The 20247-nt window shown below is 36.6% G+C and overlaps 1 long non-coding RNA gene across 1 annotated transcript in view; it reads right to left on the bottom strand.

Annotated features, from left to right (window-relative positions):
* LOC117802577 overlaps positions 1–20247 on the bottom strand; it is a 64804-nt gene that overhangs the window by 2236 nt on the left and 42321 nt on the right. The window contains exon 2 of the long non-coding RNA XR_004625939.1: positions 100–263. This is a non-coding gene — a long non-coding RNA (uncharacterized LOC117802577). The remainder of the gene's footprint in view (positions 1–99; positions 264–20247) is intronic.

The raw sequence follows: 20247 nt of genomic DNA, 5'->3' as shown, positions 1-20247 counted from the left end.
CCATTAGACTAATGGCCCATGCATCTGCAGTCACTATGATCTGGAGAAAGGCTGCTGGTTGAACCTTTCTCCTTACTCTCCGTTTTCCCCACTGCGCACCTGTTAACACTTGAGTCATTATTCAAACATCCTTCAATTCATTCTTCTATTTGTTCTTCAACTCAGGGCTTGCAGGTGACAAAGTGTATGGCATCACCGACTATATTTCTATTTCGAACTATGTGTTATTACACTCTGCAGTCATAAAGGGGGAAACCTCTGAGCTGGAAAAGAAAGAAAGAAAAAACATTTCAATCACAACCCAGCTGTGAAATATTGCTAATGACAGCCTCTTCAATTTGTCATTAAGAGGGCAACATTAACTGGATTTTCAGAAGATATGAATAATCCAACTCTTCATTAATTATACTGGAAGTGTACAGTATTCCAATTATAAAAATTATCAGCCGTGAAAAATTTCATACCCTGTTTATTTTCAGGGTGAAGTACACTTTCTCAAATTTGTAGATTATTTTTAATTTGCAGGTTGGGCTTAAGTATAAATGATAATACATTTCTCAGATAAGCTAAAAGGTTAAAAATAAAAAAGAAGAAACTGTCAATTTCTGATAAACTAGATGCAAGAGATGATAGCTAAACCACCATGTCAAATTTCAAATTAGTAGTTTTAACTGTACTTGGGCCAAATGAATTGACTTTGTAAAAAATTCCTTACTCTCAGAAATTATGGTATTTCTCATTTATATAAGGAGTTTGATTTTATCTCTACTAGCTGAAATTCCCTATAATTTGACATTTCAAATAATTACTCACAACAAACTAGAAGAATAGGTAATATATGGCCTGATACGTATGTTCTCTAGTGTTGAAATGCTTTTCTAATTTTGATTCTTTGATCCTTTCAACCCAAAGTGGGCTGTTTCCTCAATTTTAAAAGGCATAGAGATACTGTCTTCTACTACAAGTGGAATAAAACAATCTTGGGATGCCACTCAAAAATGGGAACAATAATTCTTAATAATGTTCAGCTTGCAGCATTATTGTCAGTAATAAATAAGGGAATAATTATGGAAATGTTAGCCAGTGCATGCACACAGTTGGTGGTCAATAAATGTTAGATGTCCCATAATAGTACCATAGTGTGTGAGTCCCAGAAATAGCTTAGGCATCCATGGGCTTTCTTACAGAAAATTCAAATGGTCAAGTAGAGTGAATTGCTCCTTGGAGAGTTCTCAAGAAGAATATTGGAACACATAAAGTACCCACCTGGACACATCTGTTGTTCTAGAAAGGCTGTTGGAAGGGAGGTGGAGAAGCTCAGTGCCCTGGGAAATGCGCATTTTCCACTATGCAAAACAGAATCACCTTTGCCAAGAGGAGGTTTCTTGTCAAGAGATGAGACAAGTAGGAAATCACTAAAATTGCTGTTTCTGTGAATGGATTTGGTAGCTGAATGCATTGGGACCTCTCCTCAGCCTTCATTTTCTGCCTCTCAGTGGTGTCCAACACTGTTGCCCAATCCCCCCACCCCAAGCTGTCCTTTTTGAAAGCCTTTTTCTCTATACCAGACTGAAACTATATTCACCTACTTCTCCCATGAATTCTGCCCTTTTCTGCTCTTTGATTAACCCTCTTCCATTTTTAAATACTTGACTATTCCATTATGTTCGATCTTGAGATCCATGGCCTTCTCTGTGGACTTTCTCTTAGAGAATCCATCCATTTTTGGAGATGCAACTGTTGCAGTTTATGTGGAGGCTTCCCAAATATTACTGGAGTTCTAATTTCTCAAGTTTCAGGTTTGCATCTCCAGCTCCCTACCGCATAACGTTGAGGTTCATTGGTAAGTCAAACTCAGCACATTAGAAAGGACTTACTTTCTGTTGTCCTTATTTCTTTTAATATTCTCAGAACTCAGTCCATGCTTATCATCTCAATCATGTTTGAATCAGTTCTGCATTTCACTCATTAAACCTAAATCATCTTGTGTAATCTTCTCTAATACCGTAGATAGTTCTTTCCTCAGTCGACATCTTTGTGCACGCCCACATCCTTTCCCACCTGGACTGTTTTCGTAGCCACCGCCCCTCAACTCCAACTACTTCAGACCTGCAGACTTTCTTCTGTCCAGTTCATTGTGTGCACCTTGGCTAGATTATGCCTTTTAACAACCTTACTAACTCATCACGGAATTGCTTACTGAAAACCCTTCAATGAGCTGAGTTTCCACAGGTTTCCACAGATTTTCTAAACTCCTAGGCCTTCCGGGCCTACATCTGGCCTAATCTGACTCTATAATCCCACTCCCTCTCACTTATCACTATCCCTTTGGGGCCCCATTCTTCCATTTATAGGAGGTTTCAGATAGGCGGTAACTCTTTCAAGAAAAGGTAAAATAGAGCCCTAAAACCTTCCTGAGATACTTCATTTTCTGTCCAGAACACCTCCTCATGATTACAAACCCCTTTTTAGAGATACGACTTAGTTCCACAAATATAAAGGGGCACTAGGATGCCAGTAGGTGCTTCTAATAAGCATTTTTTGTCATCTTTCTATAATCTAAACACTGAGAAGTGGCAAATTGCCCAAGTGTTCTCTTTATTCAAACAAAGATCATAAAAAATAGATCCTGCAATGTTTGCATTTTTCATCAAGTGAGAAATTTCAAATTTATTTTTTTAATTAAATATTTTAAATAGAAAATATAATAGGCACTCCTCCTATACCTATCATCAGATTTAATAGATGAGAAAGGTCAAAAAGGTCATATTTACCGCAGGTCACTTTAAAAAATGTTCTTTATGGAGTGTCTAAGTGGCTCAGTCAGTCAAACATGCAACTCTTCAGCTAAAGTCATGATCTCAGGGTTGTGAGATCGAGCCCCACTTTGGGCTCACACTGGGCATGCAGCCTGCTTAAGACTCTCTCTTTCACTCTCCTTCTGCCCCTTCCCTCCCTCTTGAGCTCTCTCTCTCAAAAAAATAAATAAATAAAATAAAAATAAAAAATATCCTTTACTTTAGTTCATCCTACTAATGAATGATTTGCCCACTGATAACTATTAATAATTGGATATTATGATTTTAATCTGTTGATTAAGAAGCAAATAAACTTGAATTCATTTCTTTGGCAGTGTCTAAAAGAATGTGAGGTTATAATGAGTCCTATGACCCAAACTTCCTGTTCACCTGAAGTTCTATAATGCTGTGCCAATAACTCAGAAAATATTTTTTAAAAAATTGAGATTTGGGTAATATTTGTGTTAGCTAAGCTTCATAAATTAACTCATCCCAGGTCCCTATACATCTGTTATTCTCATTCTTTTTAACAGGTTTTGTACTTTTAATTCTTACTTGTCTTACATGTTTTAAAAGCTGATTGTAATCACTTATTGAACATTTTAAGAAAAATACAGAAACACACTTACGTGACATGTTGATGAAAATCATCAGAGAATTCCAATATAGAGCATTCCATGGAAAATTAGTCAAGTTTCTTAAGATAGGACATAAATAGTGACTTGCTTCAAATGGGAATAATGAAACTTAATTTTTATGAAACCCACAGTAATCTAAAAGCTTCAGTTTCATTTATGTCTACCCTCTCTTCAACACCAAACTTCTTACCAAACCAATTAGATATTAAACAAAGAACTGATACAGGTTTATCAACTTTTTCATCATTTTGATAAGACAGTCAAGGACTCAAATTCAAATGATCAAAAAGATGGAAAAAGAAATAAGATACCTGACTAATTTACAAATGGACAACTCTGTTGCCATTGAGCTATCTTATCATACAAGTGAGGCATTCTTGGTCTCTTTTCATAGCCCATACCTAAGTTTGCTACTGAGTTCACTAAAGTAAACAGTGGCAAGAAACTACAGGTCTTTGAATTAGAGGGATAAGTAGATCTTAAACAGCTTGCCCAGTGGAAAATGAGTTCATGCCAAAGTCCAGCCTAGAACCCAGACTTCCTGGCATATCTAGGAACATTATAACTGGTTTGTGTTAATGTTTTATGTTGAGAAAGTTTTACTTGTTTTTGAGTAACAGCATAAGCTGATAGCTGGCGAAAATAACCACTTTGAAGGTCAAAATTTGTCTGAATTTGTAAATTCTTTCATGTCTTTGAAAAACTATGCCCGCTATTGAATTATAGGCTAGGCATTTAAGATAGGTATTGGTCATACAATGGTAAATAAAACAGTGCTCATGGGCCCCAAGATCCTTGTGTCTAGAAGTAAGTTTTTAATTATTATAATAAGGTGAGAAGTGGGTGGGGCTTTATGGAAATTGGGCCATATATGCGTAGGAAGGATGCCTAATCCAGCCAAGGATGGCGTGGAGCTGAAGGTGAGAAGTCCAGAAATTGGGCCATATATGCGTAGGAAGGATGCCTAATCCAGCCAAGGATGGCATGGAGCTGAAGGTGAGAAGTCCAGAAAGGTTTCTGAGAGGAACTAACATTTAAAATTAGAGATCAATAGGAGTAATTCAGGCTAAAAAATAGGAGTGGGAAGAGGAAAGTGTTCCAGGTTGAGGAACGCATGTGTTCAATTCTGAGGGAAAGAAATCCTGATGGGTTTTAAAAATCTAAGGAAGTTCAGTCTGGCTGATGCTTCAGAGCAAGTAGAAGACATGAGGTTGTAGAAACAGGCCCCCTCACCTTACAGGTAACATTAACAGCGTTGGCATTGGTCCTGAGAGCAAGGAGAAGCCAGTTACAGGTTAAACAATAAGTGATATGAGATTACATTTCAGAACAAAAGTCTTCAGATAGGGTAGGCTCAAGGGGTCACAGGCTTAACCAATTTTAAATGATCAACGTTCAGGTCCTCCACTTCCTTTTGTACTCTTTCTTAAAGAGGATCTTCTTGAGAAAGAATACACTTGCAGTGAAGGCATCATGCAGGGTTCCTTTCCCTGGTATATCTCACAGCTGTCCTTCTTCCTCTTTACAAAAAAGAGACCTATCACTCACCTATTCTAAATCTTGGTCTGGTGGTTCTTCAGGAGCTCCAAATAAATGGACAAATCTAAATAACGATATTGGTGAAGTCTTCATTTCTCAAGACATAGTAAATCTGCTTATAGATTTGAGACTTCCTCTTGTTTAAAAAGTTTTATTAAGCATAAAACATGGTATCAGAAACAGAGTCTTAGAATATTTTGAAGTCAGGGATATTGTACAGTGGAGACGCAGGAGTGATGGTAACTTTAACTTAATTTTGTCATTTCATTCCTGAATTATCATCAAAGAATGCATTCTTCCTGAAAAGAATTTGGAAGGAGCAAAAAAAGAGAATTTTGGTCAAAAACATCGATGAAAGTGGCACTTTCAACCAGGCAAAGTTCCCCGCTTTATCAATTTTTTTAGAATTGTAAAAAGCATGTTAGAAAATAAGACTTTGCAACCAAGCGTGCTTTCTGAACATTTTCATCCTCCTCAGATAGCAGAAAGCACTTTGCAACACTGATGAGAACATTCTCATTTACCTCTGTTTCAGCTGTATATTTGGCCCGATTTCAGAAAGAAAAAAGTGAAAAATTATTTATTTATTTTCAACAGATCTTATAGCTTCGGTAAAAGGAACATAGGACAATTTTTTATTCAGGTTGTGGAGAAACAATTTCATTACTTTTTATAAGGGACCTTTGAATACTGTGAACACATATGAAATTTTTGCTTGGACCAAGTCTTCTGCTCTGCGTCTCTCATCACTATCTCTAGTCATCTACTCATTCCTCCTGAGTATTTATCATGAGAATACTTAAAGGAAATGTGTTGTGGATTCTACTCTAAATAATGCAATGGACCAAAATCATTAACATACAGCAATATCTTTTCTTCTGTTTACTCTTAATTTTTGCAAAGCACATTAATCTAATGCTTTGAAGCTAAAATCAGTACCAGCTTACTGTGATTAAGTCCAGCATTTCAAATGTGGATTCGCTGCTCTAATTCTGTGGGTTTTTTCACCATGAAATATTACCATGTTATCTATATATAATAATTCTCAAGAGCCCATCTTTATGTCTATATGTCATGATTTTTTTAAAAAAGATTTTTATTTATTTATTGGACAGACAGAGAGAGTGAGAGAGCACGCATGAGTAGGGGGTGCAGCAGAGGGGGAAACAGACCCCATGTGAAGCCGATGCGGGGCTCGATCCCAGGACCCAGAGACCATGACCTGAGCCAAAGGCAGACGCTTAACTGACTGAGCCACCCAGGCGCCCCTACCTGTCATGACTTTTAAAGCATCAAGAAATGACCTAGAAAACTGAACTTTAGCACAAACGTAAAGGTCTTTTTTTGGACAGATGGCAGAACATATCCTAACATGAGGAATTCGATATATATGTGAAATTTATGAATTTATATGAATATAAAGCCTAGAGTTGACTAATTTTAGATTCATAAAGAAGGTGCCTCTAAGCCAAAGAGTAAAATTAATTGTCATCTGATACGTTTTCTTAATGTTTTTATTTTAATTCCAATATTGTTGACATACATTATTATATTGATTTCAAGTGTACACTATAGTGATTCAACACAGCCATACGTCACTCTCTGCTCATCACAAGTGCACTCCTTAATCTCCACTTCGATGGACACTTGGGCTGCTTCCATAATTTGGCTGTTGTATATAATGCTGCAAGAAACATAGGGGTGCATGTATGCTTTTGAATTAGTGTTTTTGAATATTTTGGGGTAAATACCAAGTGGCGCAATTGCTAGATCACGAGGTAGTTTTATTTTTAACTTTTTGAGGAACTTCCATACTATTTTCCACAGTGGCTGTAACAGTTTGCATTCCCACCAACAGTGCATGAGTGCTCCTTTTCTCCATGTCCTTGCCAACAGCTATTGTTCTTCTGTTGTTGATTTTAGCTATTCTGACAGGTGTGAGGTGATATCTCATTGTAGTTTTGATTTGCATATCCCTGATGATGAGTGACAATGAACATTTTTTCACGGGTCTGTTGGCTATCTGGATGTCTTCTTTGGAGAAATGTCTGTTCATGTCCATTTTTTAATTGGATTATTTAATTTTGGGGTGTTGAGTTGTATTAGTTCTTTATATAGTTTGGATACTAACCATTTATCAGATATGTCATTCGCAAATACCTTCTTCCGTTCTGTAGGTTGTCTTTTAGTTTTGTTGAGTGTTTACTTCAATGTGCAGAAGGTTTTTATTTTGATGAGGTCCCAGTAGTTTATTTTTGCTTTTGTTTCCCTTGCCTTAGGAGACTTATTTAGAAAAAAGTTGTTAAAGCCAATGTGAAACAGGTTACCATCAGGTTCTCTTCAAGGATTTTTATGGTTTCATGTCTCACATTTAGGTCTTTCATCCATTTCGAGTTTATTTTTGTGTATGGTGTGAGAAAGTGGTCCAGTTGCTTTATTTTGCGTGATGCTGACCAGTTTTCCCAACACTATTTTTTAAAGAGACAGTCTTTTTACCACTGCATATTCTTTCTTGCTTTGTGGAAGATTAATTGACCATATAGTTGTGGGTTCATCTCTGAGTTTTCTATTCTATTCCATTGATCTATGTGTTTATTTTTGTGTCAGTACCATACTGTTTTGATTACTACAGCTTTGTAATATAACTTAAGGTGAATTGTGATGCCTCCAGCTTTGCTTTTCTTTTTCAAGTTTGCTTTGGCTATTTGAGGTCTTTTGTGGTTCCATCCAAATTTTAGGGTGGTTTGTTCCAGTTCTGTGAAAATGCTGTTGTTATTTTAATAGGGGTTGCATTAAACGTGTAGATTGCTTTGGGTAGCACAGACATTCAAACAAATTCGTTCTTTCAATCCATGATCATGGAATGCCTTTCCATTTCTTTGTGTCATTTCAATTTCTTACATGAGGGTTTTATAGTTTTCAGAATATAGGTCTTTCACCTTTTTGGTTAGGATTATTCCTGGGTATCTTATTATTTGGTGTGCAATTATGAAAGAGATTGTTTTCTTAATCTCTCTTTCTGCTGCATCATTATTGGTGCATAGAAAAGGAACACATTTCTGTAGGTCGATTTAGTAGCCTGTGACTTTACTGAATTCGTTTATCAAATCTAGCAGTTTTTTGGTGGTCTTTTAGGGTTTTCTATATATAGTATCATGTCATCTACAAATACTGAAAGATTTAGTACTTCCTTGCTGATTTAGGTGCCTTTTATTTCTTTTTGTTTTCTGATTGTTATGGCTAGGACTTTCAGTACTATGTTGAATAAAAATGGTGAGAATGGACATCCTTGTCTTGTTCCTGACCTTAGTGGAAAAGCTCTCAGTTTTTCAACTTTGAGGATGATTTTAGCTATGGGTTTTTCACATTTGGCTTTTATTATGTTGAGGTATGTTTCCTCTAAACCTGTTTTGTTGAGAGTTTTAATCATATATAGATGTTGAACATTGACAAATGCTTTTCCTGTGCCTGTTGAAATTATCATGATTCTTATCTTTTCTCTTATTGATGTGATGTATCACACTGATTTGTGAATGTTGAGTGACTTGCAATCCAGTAATAAATCCCACTCGATCATGGTGAATGATTTTTTTTAATGTGTTATTGAATGTGGTTTGTTAGTATTTTACTTAGAATTTTTGTGTCCATGTTCATCAAGGGTATTTGGGCTGTAGTTCTCTTTTTTTAGTGGTCTTGGACTTGTCTGGTTTGGTATCAGGGTAATGCTGGCCTCATAAAATGAATTTGGAAGCTTTCCTTCCATTTCCATGTTTTTGGAATCGTTTGAGAAGACTAGATATCCACTCTTCTTTAAATGTTTGGTAGAATTCCCCTATGAAGCCATCTGATCCTGGAGTTTTGTTTCTTGGGAATTTTTTGATTACTGAGTCAATTTCTTTGCTGGCTATCAGTCTGTTCAAATTTTCTATTTACTCCTGCTTCAGTTCTCATAGTTTATATGTTTCTAAGAATTTCTCCATTTCTTCTAGGTTATACAATTTATTGGCATACAGTTTTTCATAAAATTCTCTTATGGGGGCGTCTGGGTGGCTCAGTTGTTAAGCGTCTGCCTTCTGCTCAGGGCATGATCCCGGCGTTCTGGGATCGAGCCCCACATCAGGCTCCTCCACTGGTAGCCTTCTTCTTCCTCTCCCACTCCCCCTGACTGTGTTCCCTCTCTCGCTGGCTGTCTCTTTCTCTGTCAAATAAATAAATAAAATCTTTAAAAAATAATAAAGTAAAATTCTCTCATGATTGTTTGTATTTCTGTAGTGTTGGTTGTTATTTCTCCTCTCTCGCTCGTGATTTTATTTATTTGAATCCATTCTCTTTTTTTCTTATTTTTGTGATAAGTCTGGCTAAGAGTTTATCAATTTTATTGATTTTTTTTTTCAAAGAATCAGCTCCTGGTTTCATTGAAAGTATTGTGATTTATAAGAAACGTGTATTTGATTGTATACATTTTGGTCATCTGAACAACATCGTGCTTGCTGTTGTTCTTGTTCTTAGTTTATATATCATTTATTTCTGCTCTAAACTTTATCATTACCTTCTTTCTCCTGGTTTTAGGCTAAGTTTGTTGTTCTTTTTCTAGCTCCTTTAGGTGTATGGTTCAGTTGTTTGAGATTTTTCTTGCTTCTTGAGATAAATAAGCCTATAAATTTCCCTCTTAGAACTGCTTTTGCTTAATTCCAGAGGTTTTTGACCATTGTGGGTTTTTTTTTTTCATTTGTTTCCATGTACTTTTTTAGTTCTTCTTTTATTTCCTGCCTGACCCATTCATTGTTTAGTACTATGTTATTTAACCTCCCTGTATTTGTGGTCTTTCCATATTTTTTTCTTGTGGTTGACTTCTAGTTCCACAGTGTTGTGCTCAGAAAAGATGCATGGTTTTGATTTTGAATTTCTTGAACTAGTTGAGGCTGGTTTGTAATCTATGTAATCTATTCTGGAGGATGACCCATTGTGCACTTGAAAAAAATGTGTATTCTTCTCTATTAAGATGGAATGTTCTGAATGTATCTGTTAAATCCATCTGGTCCGATGTGTCATTCAAAGCCATTGTTTCTTTGTTGCTGTTCCATTTAGATGATCTGTCCGTTGATGTAAGTGGGGTGTTAACATCCCCTGCTATTACAGTAGTGCTATCGATTACTTCCTTTGTGTTGGGTATTAACTGTTTTATGTACGGATGCTCCTATGCTGGATGCCTAAATATTTACAATTGTTATATCTTTTTGTTGGATTGTCCCCTTTATTATTATATAGTGTCCTTCTTTGTCTCTTGGTACAGTCTTTGTTTTAAAGTCTATTTTGTCTGATTGAAGTATTGCTATTCCGGCTTTCTTTTGACATCCATTTGCATGATAGGTGTTTCTCCATCTTCTCGCTTTCAATCTGCAGGTGTCTTCGGGTCTAAAATGGGTCTCTTGTAGGCAGCATACAGATGGGTTTTGTTTCTTTACCCATTCTGTCACCCTATGTCTTTTGATTAGTCCATCTACATTCAAAGTAATCATTGATAGATATGTAGGTATTGTCATTTTATTACTTGTTTTGTGGCTGTTTCTGAAGACTTTCTCTGATCCTTTCTTATCTTTCATGTTTTGCTGATTTTCTTTAGTGATATATTTGGATTTCTTTCTCTTTATTCTTTGCATATTTATTAGTGGTTTTTGATGCATGGTTACCATGAGGTTCATATATGACCTCTTCTTCATATAACAGTCCGTATTGAGTTGATGGTCATTTAATTTGAACCCATTCTTTTCTCCTGTTCTCTCCACGTTTTAAGTATGTGTTATTATATTTATATCCTGCTTTTGAGAGTTGCTTGACTGATTTTTACAGAAATAATGATTTATACTGCTTTTGTGTTTCCTACTTCCAAACTTACTTTTGGTCCTCCTTCCCCCTCAAAGAAAGAGTCCCTTATAATATTTCTTACAGAGCTGGTTCAATGGTCATGAACTCCTTTAGGGTTTGTTTGTCTGGGACACTGTTTCTCTCTCCTTCTATTTTGAATGATAGCATTGCTGAATAGAGTATTCTTGCCTGCAGATTTTTCCTATTCAGCACTTTGAATACATCATGCCACTCCCTTCTGGTTTGCAAAGTTTCTGTGGAAAAATCTCCTGCTAGCCTTGTGGGTTTTCCCTTATAAGTTAATGACTTCTTTTGTCTTGCTGGTTTTAAAAGTTTTCCTGTATCACTATATTTTGCAAATTTAATTAGAATATGTCTTAGTGTCTGTCTGCTTTTGTTGATTCTGTTAGTAGTTCTCTGTGCTTCCTGGATCTAGATATCAATTTCCTGCACCAGATTCAGGAATTTTGCAGGTATTACTTCTTCAAATAAGTTTTCTGCCCCCCTGTCTCTCTCTTCCTCTTCTGGGACTCCTATAATGTGAATGTTATTACATGTGATGGAGTCACTGAATTCCCCAAATCTATTCTTGTTTTACATAATTCTTTTCTCTTCCTTCTGTTCAGCTTGATTACCTTCCATTTCACTGTCTTCCAGGTCACTAATTTGTTCCTGTGCTTCTTCCATCCTGCTGCTCATTTCATCAAGTGTGTTTCTCATTTCATTTATTGAGCCCTTTATCTCTGCTATGTTATTCCTTCCACTCTTTTCTCAAGTCCAGTGAGTATTCTTATGACCATTGCTTTAAAATCTCCATCAGGCAAGTTATTTGTATTTGTTTCATTTAGATCTCTGGGTGGCGCAGTTGTTAGGCATCTGCCTTCAGCTCGGGGCGTGATCCCAGCATCTGGGATCGAGCCCCACATCAGGCTTCTCCGCTGAGAGCCTGCTTCTTCCTCTCCCACTCCCCCTGCTTGTGTTCTCTCTCTTGCTGGCTGTCTCTGTCTGTCAAATAAATAAATAAAATCTTTAAAAAAAAATCTCTGGTTGTAGTCTTGTCCTGTTTTTTCATTTGGAAAAAATTTCTCTGTCTCCTCATTTTGTCTGCCTCTCTTTGTCTGTTTCTGTGTATTGAGAAAGTCAGATATGTGTTCTGCTTTGAAAGTAGTGACTTTATGCTGCACCTGGGCAGCTCATTCAGTAAAGTGTCTGTCTTCAGCTCAGATCATGATCTCAGGATCCTGGGATAGAGCCCCCCACATCAGACTTCCTGCTCAGTGGGAAGTCTGTTTCTCCCTTTTCCTCTGCCCCTCCACACCACTCATGCTCTCTCTCTGTCTCAGATAAATAAATAAAATCTTTAAAAAAAAAAGTAACTTTATGCAGAAGAGCACCCTCCAGTGCAATGTCTTCTCTCTGCCAGTGATTGGCATTTCAGAAGAGTATCCAATGTGTATTGCTTATGTCCTACTATTGTGTCTGAGTCACTTTTCCTTTCAGTTCCATTATCTGCACTGACTCTCTGCCTGTTGTAGGTTGTGCTTGCTCTCTCTGGTGTTAGTGGGACCTCTCCAGACCAGCCTTGAGGAGATGTGCCTGCCAGGAACTTGGAAGCAAGCCAGTGGTGTTAGTAAATTTGAGCTGGGCTAGTAGTCTTATTATGGATCCCCTGAAGTGCTGTGGGGCAGCCTGGGGTGCAAGAATGGTCAGTGTGTGACAGTGGCTGGAAGTGGGTCACTGGGTGTGGTTTGGTGGCTTGGTGGGCCACATGGTGGCTGCTGTGTACCTGGCAGTTGCGTGGGTCCTGAATATGTGTGACTTTAACAAAATTTGCCCTAACCTCATAGCTGAGGCTAATGGGCTTGGAGTAGGTGAGTCCTCATGAGAACTCCTAATAAGGTTTGTTAAAGCTTTTTTGGCATACTTTCAGGCATTGGCCAAGAAAATAACACTAATAACTGGTAAAATATCCTTTCACAAGTTAAGTGGTGTCCTTTGTGCTTTGTATAAGATGAAGGAGGATCTAATCATATTTTCAACTGATATATCAATGAAAAAATATGACATATTATATATAATATTATATTATATATGTGAAATATTGTATTAAAATATATATTATATATCATATCATGTGTTTTTTGGCATTTTGCTTGAAAAGAGTTTAAAGAAATGATTGTCATTGCTATAATAAAGTTCCTTTCCCAGCCCATACAGTTATTTATGGAATCAAAGCTTCTCAAAAATTACATCTATAAGGCCAAATATGGGCATAGAATTTATTCTGAATGCTTTGTCATTCTAGAGATATATAATGTTTATCTACAGACACACAAAGTAATAGAAGAAAGACTTATCTATCTCATTAAGAGGTGGTTTTCTTATAAAATTTTACTTTCATGTGTAATAAATATCTTTCTAAATATGTAACATATTTATGCTGTTTTCATCAGATATATTTTAAGATAAGTATAACAGTAACGCAATCTGTAAGAATCTAATAATACTTACAACCACAGTCACAGGAAATTTTTAAACATTTTGATTTATATGTATGCTTTTCTGCATATGATAGGATAATCAACCAAGACTAAAGATTATACTTTAGGATAAAAACTGTGGGGAAAAATTGGAGTGGAAATACAAGTTCAAGGGGAAAAAAAGAAACAAACCCATGACATTTCCAGTTGTTAGAGAGGAAAACTTGTTCATGTATTTTTAAGAGAACAATGACAAGTATCAAATCTTATCATTTAAATTCATTTGGATATATTCAAAAGAGGACACAGCTTTTTTATTTTTTGTATCAGTGTTATTTCATACTGGATATTTCACCCTTTGTAATCATCTAAAATAATTTTATGTGAACTTAAAAAATAGTAAGAAAGTACATATATTTTTCAAAAATTCTAAGGGGGTTTGTAAGCAAAAAAGTGTAATGACCACTGTAGAAAATCTGTTTGAGTACAGTACGAAAAGGAACAGAAGGGGGCAAGACTGGAGACAAGAAGACTAGCTAGTAGGATGTTGCAATAAATGAGTCAGGATAATGGTTGCCCCTACTGTGATGGATAGGAGTAGATGAATCTGAGATACATTGGGAGGTAGAATGAATAGGATATGTTAAAAGATTAGATGTGGAGGTTCAAGAGGAAGGGTAAAAGATGACACCCAGCTTTCTACTTGGGTAACTGATGTTACTGAGAGAGGGAAACAGTGAAGGAGAAGGTGTGGGGGCCAGGTGTGTGATGCCCTGAGTGTATGTGTGTGTGTGTGTGTGCGTGCATGCATGTGTGTAGTGTTATGTGTGTATATACTTTCATGTATGTATATAGAATTGAAGGTGAGAATATATATTTGGGTTAGAGGGTTAAACTCGGCAGGCATAAGAATATATACACAGTAACTGAATCTACAGGAGTAAATGAGATCTCCCAAGAAGAGATGTAGGAGGAAAATCAGGAGCATGTGTTGGCATGGAAAACAAGAGAAGGCAATGTTTCAAAAAGGAAGGGTTATTTAGTGGTGTCAAATGCTACTGCAAAGTCAAGGTAAAGAAAGATGGATTTTCCAGAATGGTTTCAGTAAAGAAATGGAGACAGAAGCCAGCTTGGAGATGGAGAATAGATGTGTGCGTACACTACACCCACACCCACATTCAAGGTGGGTCACTAGAAACTACAAGGTTGAACAGCTGGCGGTGGATTTATTTTGTGCTGATAAATAAACTATTGCTAATTAACAGAAATTTTTTGTATGTAACAAAGAACTGTGTAGCTAATTTATGAATTGAAAAAAATAATGTTTTTTTACTCTTAAAATAATCAAGTTTTTCCATGAAAATGCAATTTTAAAACAACTTTTGTCTCCCCATTTACTATTTAGGCTTGATTCAATAGACAGGGATGTCCAGTCAGTATAAAGCACTGGGCTGAATTGGGCTGGGATAATAAGTCAGATGTGTAGCCAGATCTCAAGGTATTACAGAGGAGTTAATGTGTCTTTAAAATACCACACTACAAGGCAGTAAGTGATATGTGTTGCAAATATACACTTTGGCTTTAAAAATATAAATATAGGTAAATATTTTATCTAAAGCCTTTTAATACAATGTACACAGAATATGAGTTTTAAAGCCCCAGTAATTAGATCTGCATTCCTTCAACAGTGTCTCTGCCTTTTCCTCATTATCATTTCTTAAAGAGAACACACAGGTAAACTTAGAAAATTAACAAAATAATGAACATGGGCCTACCTTCCAGTTCGGATTTTTATACACCAGACTATCAAAAGAGAACTAGCTATCCAATTATTTATTCAGCTTAGTCTGCATTTTAAATGGAAATGACAATGTCCAGAGTAAAAACATAACTTGACTATTTACTCAAATGTGATTCTTCTTTCTTTGCTCCTCCTTGCCTATGGTCTTGAAACATAACTCTCTTCTCTCCTTCTTAACCTCTCATAATAAAAATTGCTTAATTAGGGAAGAATATGAAATTTTATTCATTCTTTTTTTGAGGACTCATGCAATTAAAAAGTTGAGAATCTGCTTGGATGTTTGAGGAGCACAGATTACACTGAACAATCCACCCTTAAAAATTAAATAGAATGTTATAATCATAAATAGCTCTGCCTTGCAGTCATTTCTGTAATTCTGTCTAACATTCATATTGTCATTTGATTAGTTAATCATCCATTTTCAAAGGTGTGAATGTGTTTTCACACTTCTGCTAAGACAGTGTTAACTATGAAACTATAGATAGCAATAGAGATTAATTATCTATTGCACAAGTTCCCACACCTTGTGCTTACCAGATAGAGGAAGAGAGTGCATGTCTTAGCACAGGTGTGATTTCAAAAAATGGAAAAAAAAATACTTGGTCAAATGAGTTCAAGGAGTACTTTCAATTGACTTACCTTTAAAATGTTAACCACATTTACACTTTTAATTTTATTTCATAAAACAATTGATCTCCCATGTATCACAAGATTTGTTTCCTGAGTGGATTAGTGCATCTCTTCAGTTATAAATGAATGAGTGAAATGGAGGCATTTTACAAATGAATCAGTTTCTCATGAAATGAGAAAGGGAACAGAACTCTATCAGATTTTAACAACAGCTATAACTTCATTAGGACAAAGCCAGACATTTTAGACTTGTCTTCTGAAAGGTTAATTAAATACATTGAGCCTTCTGAGCATGCTAGTAACTCAAAATAATAATAATAATAACTATTATTATGGTTATAATAACAATAAAATATCCAGCTGGCTTTTAGTTTTGCTGCTGTTCTCTGACCCTAATGAAGTCTGTGAATTTAGCATCTGGCTCGCCATCTCTCGGAGTCTGATTTTTTCTATCTCAGTGAGTTGTTAGCTTTGATGTTTAGGGTATCATGACTGAAAAGAGACTAAGGGATAGAAGTGTATCTGTAACTGCACATTGTTGTGAAGTAAAGATATGCTCAAATTTTGATCCATCATGAAAGGTAATAATTCCTCACTCCTAGATCAGTATTAGCTTTGATCTTATACTAACCTGGTGCAATTGGTCATTAATATCCTACAAGTCTTTATGATGTAGACCAAGGACTGAAAATGAACAAAAAATTATTTCTCCCTTTCAGAAAATGTTTCTTCCATGTCATAAGCTTTCCGCTTTCTTCTTTCTTCAGAGATGTGGGTGAAGGCATTCTCCTAGTGTGTTTCTGTATGGACACTCAGACAAGCCTGCAGACCCCTGAGCAACAACCTTGTTTTTTAAGTGACTGTCATTGTAAATACATAGACCCAAATTGCTTCTTCTTTCTTGGTCTGGGTTTGACACCAGAAAAGCAAATGCCAAGGGTTTTTGATAGCAAGAAAATGAGATAGGGGCGCCTGGGTGGCACAGCGGTTAAGCGTCTGCCTTCGGCTCAGGGCGTGATCCCGGCATTATGGGATTGAGCCCCACATCAGGCTCCTCCACTACGAGCCTGCTTCTTCCTCTCCCACTCCCCCTGCTTGTGTTCCCTCTCTCGCTGGCTGTCTCTATCTCTGTCGAATAAATAAATAAAATCTAAAAAAAAAAAAAAAAAAAAAAAAAAATAAAAAAAAAAAAAAAAAAAGAAAATGAGATAAAAACCAAATATCATTGGTTTGTTAGACAAACTAGCGTAACATGTCAATATTTCTAACCAGTCCTGTCAGTTCATATTTACTCCTCTATGATATAAATTCCCAGTTCCATGCTAATACACTTTCCATTTAATGAATGAGAATGACCACCATTTATCACCATGGCCCCACTTAGATTGAGGACACTTTAGTTCTCAAGCTTATTTTTACTTTCCTGGAAGGCCTGAGTTAACCAGAAACTTCCTGAGAAAGTCTAGTCCTAGCAGCTTCACTGATGAGTTTGCAATCTTAGAACAACATTTGCGAGAAAAATAGTTGAAAGGAAGATGGTGAAAAGTGATCAAGACAGAGACTTATTCTTATAAAAGAGATTCCAGAAAAGTAAACCTCATCTTCTTTGGGTTGGGCATGCCTCCTGAAGAAGGAGAGTGCCATGACCTCATTGGGTATATTTCAGCCCTACGGCTTGCTCATCTGCAGACCTAGGAGAGAACAAACATGAATAGACTGAAAGAGAGGGGGGCTTGGGGTCTGAGAAACTAAGATGTTCTTCCCAGGAAACCTCAGATCTTAAGGTTTAAGATTTTCAATGTTTTGACCAGCTTCGAAAATAAGAGCATGTTTTCTTAAGAGCATCACACACATTTTAAAATGTGCTCCTTGGAACCATACATTGGTTGGTCTCATTGTCAATAGGAACTCTACTTGGGGACAAAAAATACAATAGCTATGAAGTTCCTCTTAAATATAGAGTTGGTTCTTAAACAGCATGATTCTCTGGAGCATGAAGCAAATGACCTCTTCCAATCTTTGGAGTAGTCTAAGCCAGAGAAGGCCCTGTGGATGACATAAATCTTCTCTTTGTCCCTGTCTTTGAGGACACTCTTCTGAATAATTTTGACACATACCAGAACCATCTAGAGATTTGAACCACGTGCAGGTACTCCGGTTCAGCCCAGAATTCCAACCATCCACAACGAAGTGCTTCAGACATGTGAGGAGGCTGTCTTGGATTCTCCAAACCAACTCTCTTGTCACAGCGGAAAACCTCTGAGTGACCTCAGTCAATGTCACATAGATTAGTAAAATCACTCTGCTGAGTCTTACCCAAATTCCTGACCCACAAAATAATGAAGTATCATTAAATTGCTATTGTTTGAAGCCATTACATTTTAGTGCAAGTTTTTGTGCAGCAGATGGAAAGGAAGTGCTCTACAACAAAAATCTTAAGTATGTGACATTGGCTTTGGGACTGGGTGGATGCTGGTAGGGCATCAAAAATATCATAAATATAATCTCAAAGAGCCTCAAGAGGCCATTGCTGAGGGCTTCTATGACACCAAGGAAAATGTTATCTGAAGATGAGGAAGAAAGGATGCTTGCTATGGAGTGGCACAGTTTGCCAAAAGTGTTGCCTCTGGAGACTTGAAAATTCAAAAGGGTAAAACTTAAGGTGCTGTGGACTTGGCTGTGGAGATCTCCAGGCAGAGTGCAGAAAGTGCCAACTGGCTTCTTCTACTGATTATGATAACTTAAGAAAAAATGAGGAAATGAAGAAACTATTACGTTTTTGAGTCAAATTTAGAAGAATTATAATATACCCAGGACTTGCTGGGCTTGAAAATAAAATTGTTTTCTATTCCCAGTGCCTCCCAGTAAAAGATTTTCAAAGTAATACACAGCAAGATCAAATCCAGAGTCATCAGTACAGTACAGCCTCATGGTAAATATCTTGCATAGCTGTAGGACCCTTTATGAGGATTTCAGGAAGGTTTAGGGTAGGCTTTTAAAGGTCCTCTCAGTTAAATAATAAAGCTTTCAAGAACTTTGAGGGTATTTTTCTATAGCAGCCTTACACATGGCCAGATATAGAAGGACTTGTCTCAGAAAGAAATGTGAATGTGACTTTGTTTATAGGAGTTTATTATGAATGATATGAGAAACCCACAAAGTTGTTCAAGGAATCAAAACAGCTTGGAATGAAAGAGGCAGGGATAGTACAAAATTAACTTCTGTGAGTGGGAAGCGGGCTAAGAAAGCTACATTGCTGCAAACACAGACTCTTTTTTTATGGATGAGAAACAATGATTTAAAGGGAGGAGTCAAGAGCCCAAAGGTCAAAGCCAAGAACCAAGAATAATCCATTCGCAAGGAGCAGAATTGGGCCCTAATCAAGGGATTAAAGTGGTGCCACGTGCCTGAGTGGATTTCAGAATTGCTAGGGGACGATGAATGCTATGTACTTTCTGTTCCTTGCCTTTTTGGATAGGATTGTCTATTTTGGCCACCCAATCTCTGTTTCACCGTTACAGGTTTGAGAAGCCTTTCTCTTTAATTCAAAGGTTCTATGATCAATGGGAGCCATGCTCGACTACCTACGGTGAACCATAACACTTTTAAAGAATGATCACAGTAGCTTCATTCATTATGATCTCAAAATGGGAACAATGCAAATGTCATTCAGCAATAAAAAGAAACCAGACACAAAAGACTACATACTGTATGATTCCATTTATATTAAGTAGTTCAAGGACATGCAAATTAAGCCACAATGGTAAGAGTTACAGGAGTGGCTGGCTATCTCTAAAGGATGAGGAATTGACTGGAAAGAGGCTTAAGAAAATCTTCTAAGGTGATGGAGTATTTTTTATCGTGGTCTGGGTAATGGTACGTGGATGCACACATATGTAAAAATTAATTGCACTATGCACTTAAGTTTTGTACATTTTTATCGTGTCACTCATATCACAATTAAAAATAAATTAATAGGCACTGTATTGGAAAATCCAGGTGTGGCTGTCCTCCCTACTGTTTAGGTAGACATACACATGCACTGAGAGAATTCTCTTTCACTCCTCCTTGGGTCAATTATTAGGGGGTCTAATAGTGATTTCCTCTCTTCCTTTTTTCCATATATTAACTAAGAAGGAACTTCATTTTTGTATCAGTGAATGTTCATAACAGTCACATGATTTATTCAGTGCTTTGTATTCCTTATTTTCTGTTAGGATATTCTCTCATTTCTCATCATTCTCTTTGGAGATTCTTACATTAATTTTGCTCTGATATTTCACTTTTGACTTCTGATTTTGGAATCTAACACTTTTCATCATCAATTTTATTTTATAATCTGTTAATGTCAGCATTTCCCAAATCAAGCTTCAAATCACAGTCTAACAATTCATAAACAATTAGAACCATATTTATTTATGGCACTGATTGGCATTATGCAAATTAACTCCATTTATAGCACAGTGGCTTTTGTAACTAGAAAAAGTAACATTACT

This window comes from Ailuropoda melanoleuca, chromosome 6, assembly GCF_002007445.2.
Source record: "Ailuropoda melanoleuca isolate Jingjing chromosome 6, ASM200744v2, whole genome shotgun sequence".
Lineage (NCBI taxonomy): Eukaryota > Metazoa > Chordata > Mammalia > Carnivora > Ursidae > Ailuropoda > Ailuropoda melanoleuca.
Note: the sequence above shows the minus strand (reverse complement) of the source record. Positions and strands in the feature narration are given on the sequence as shown.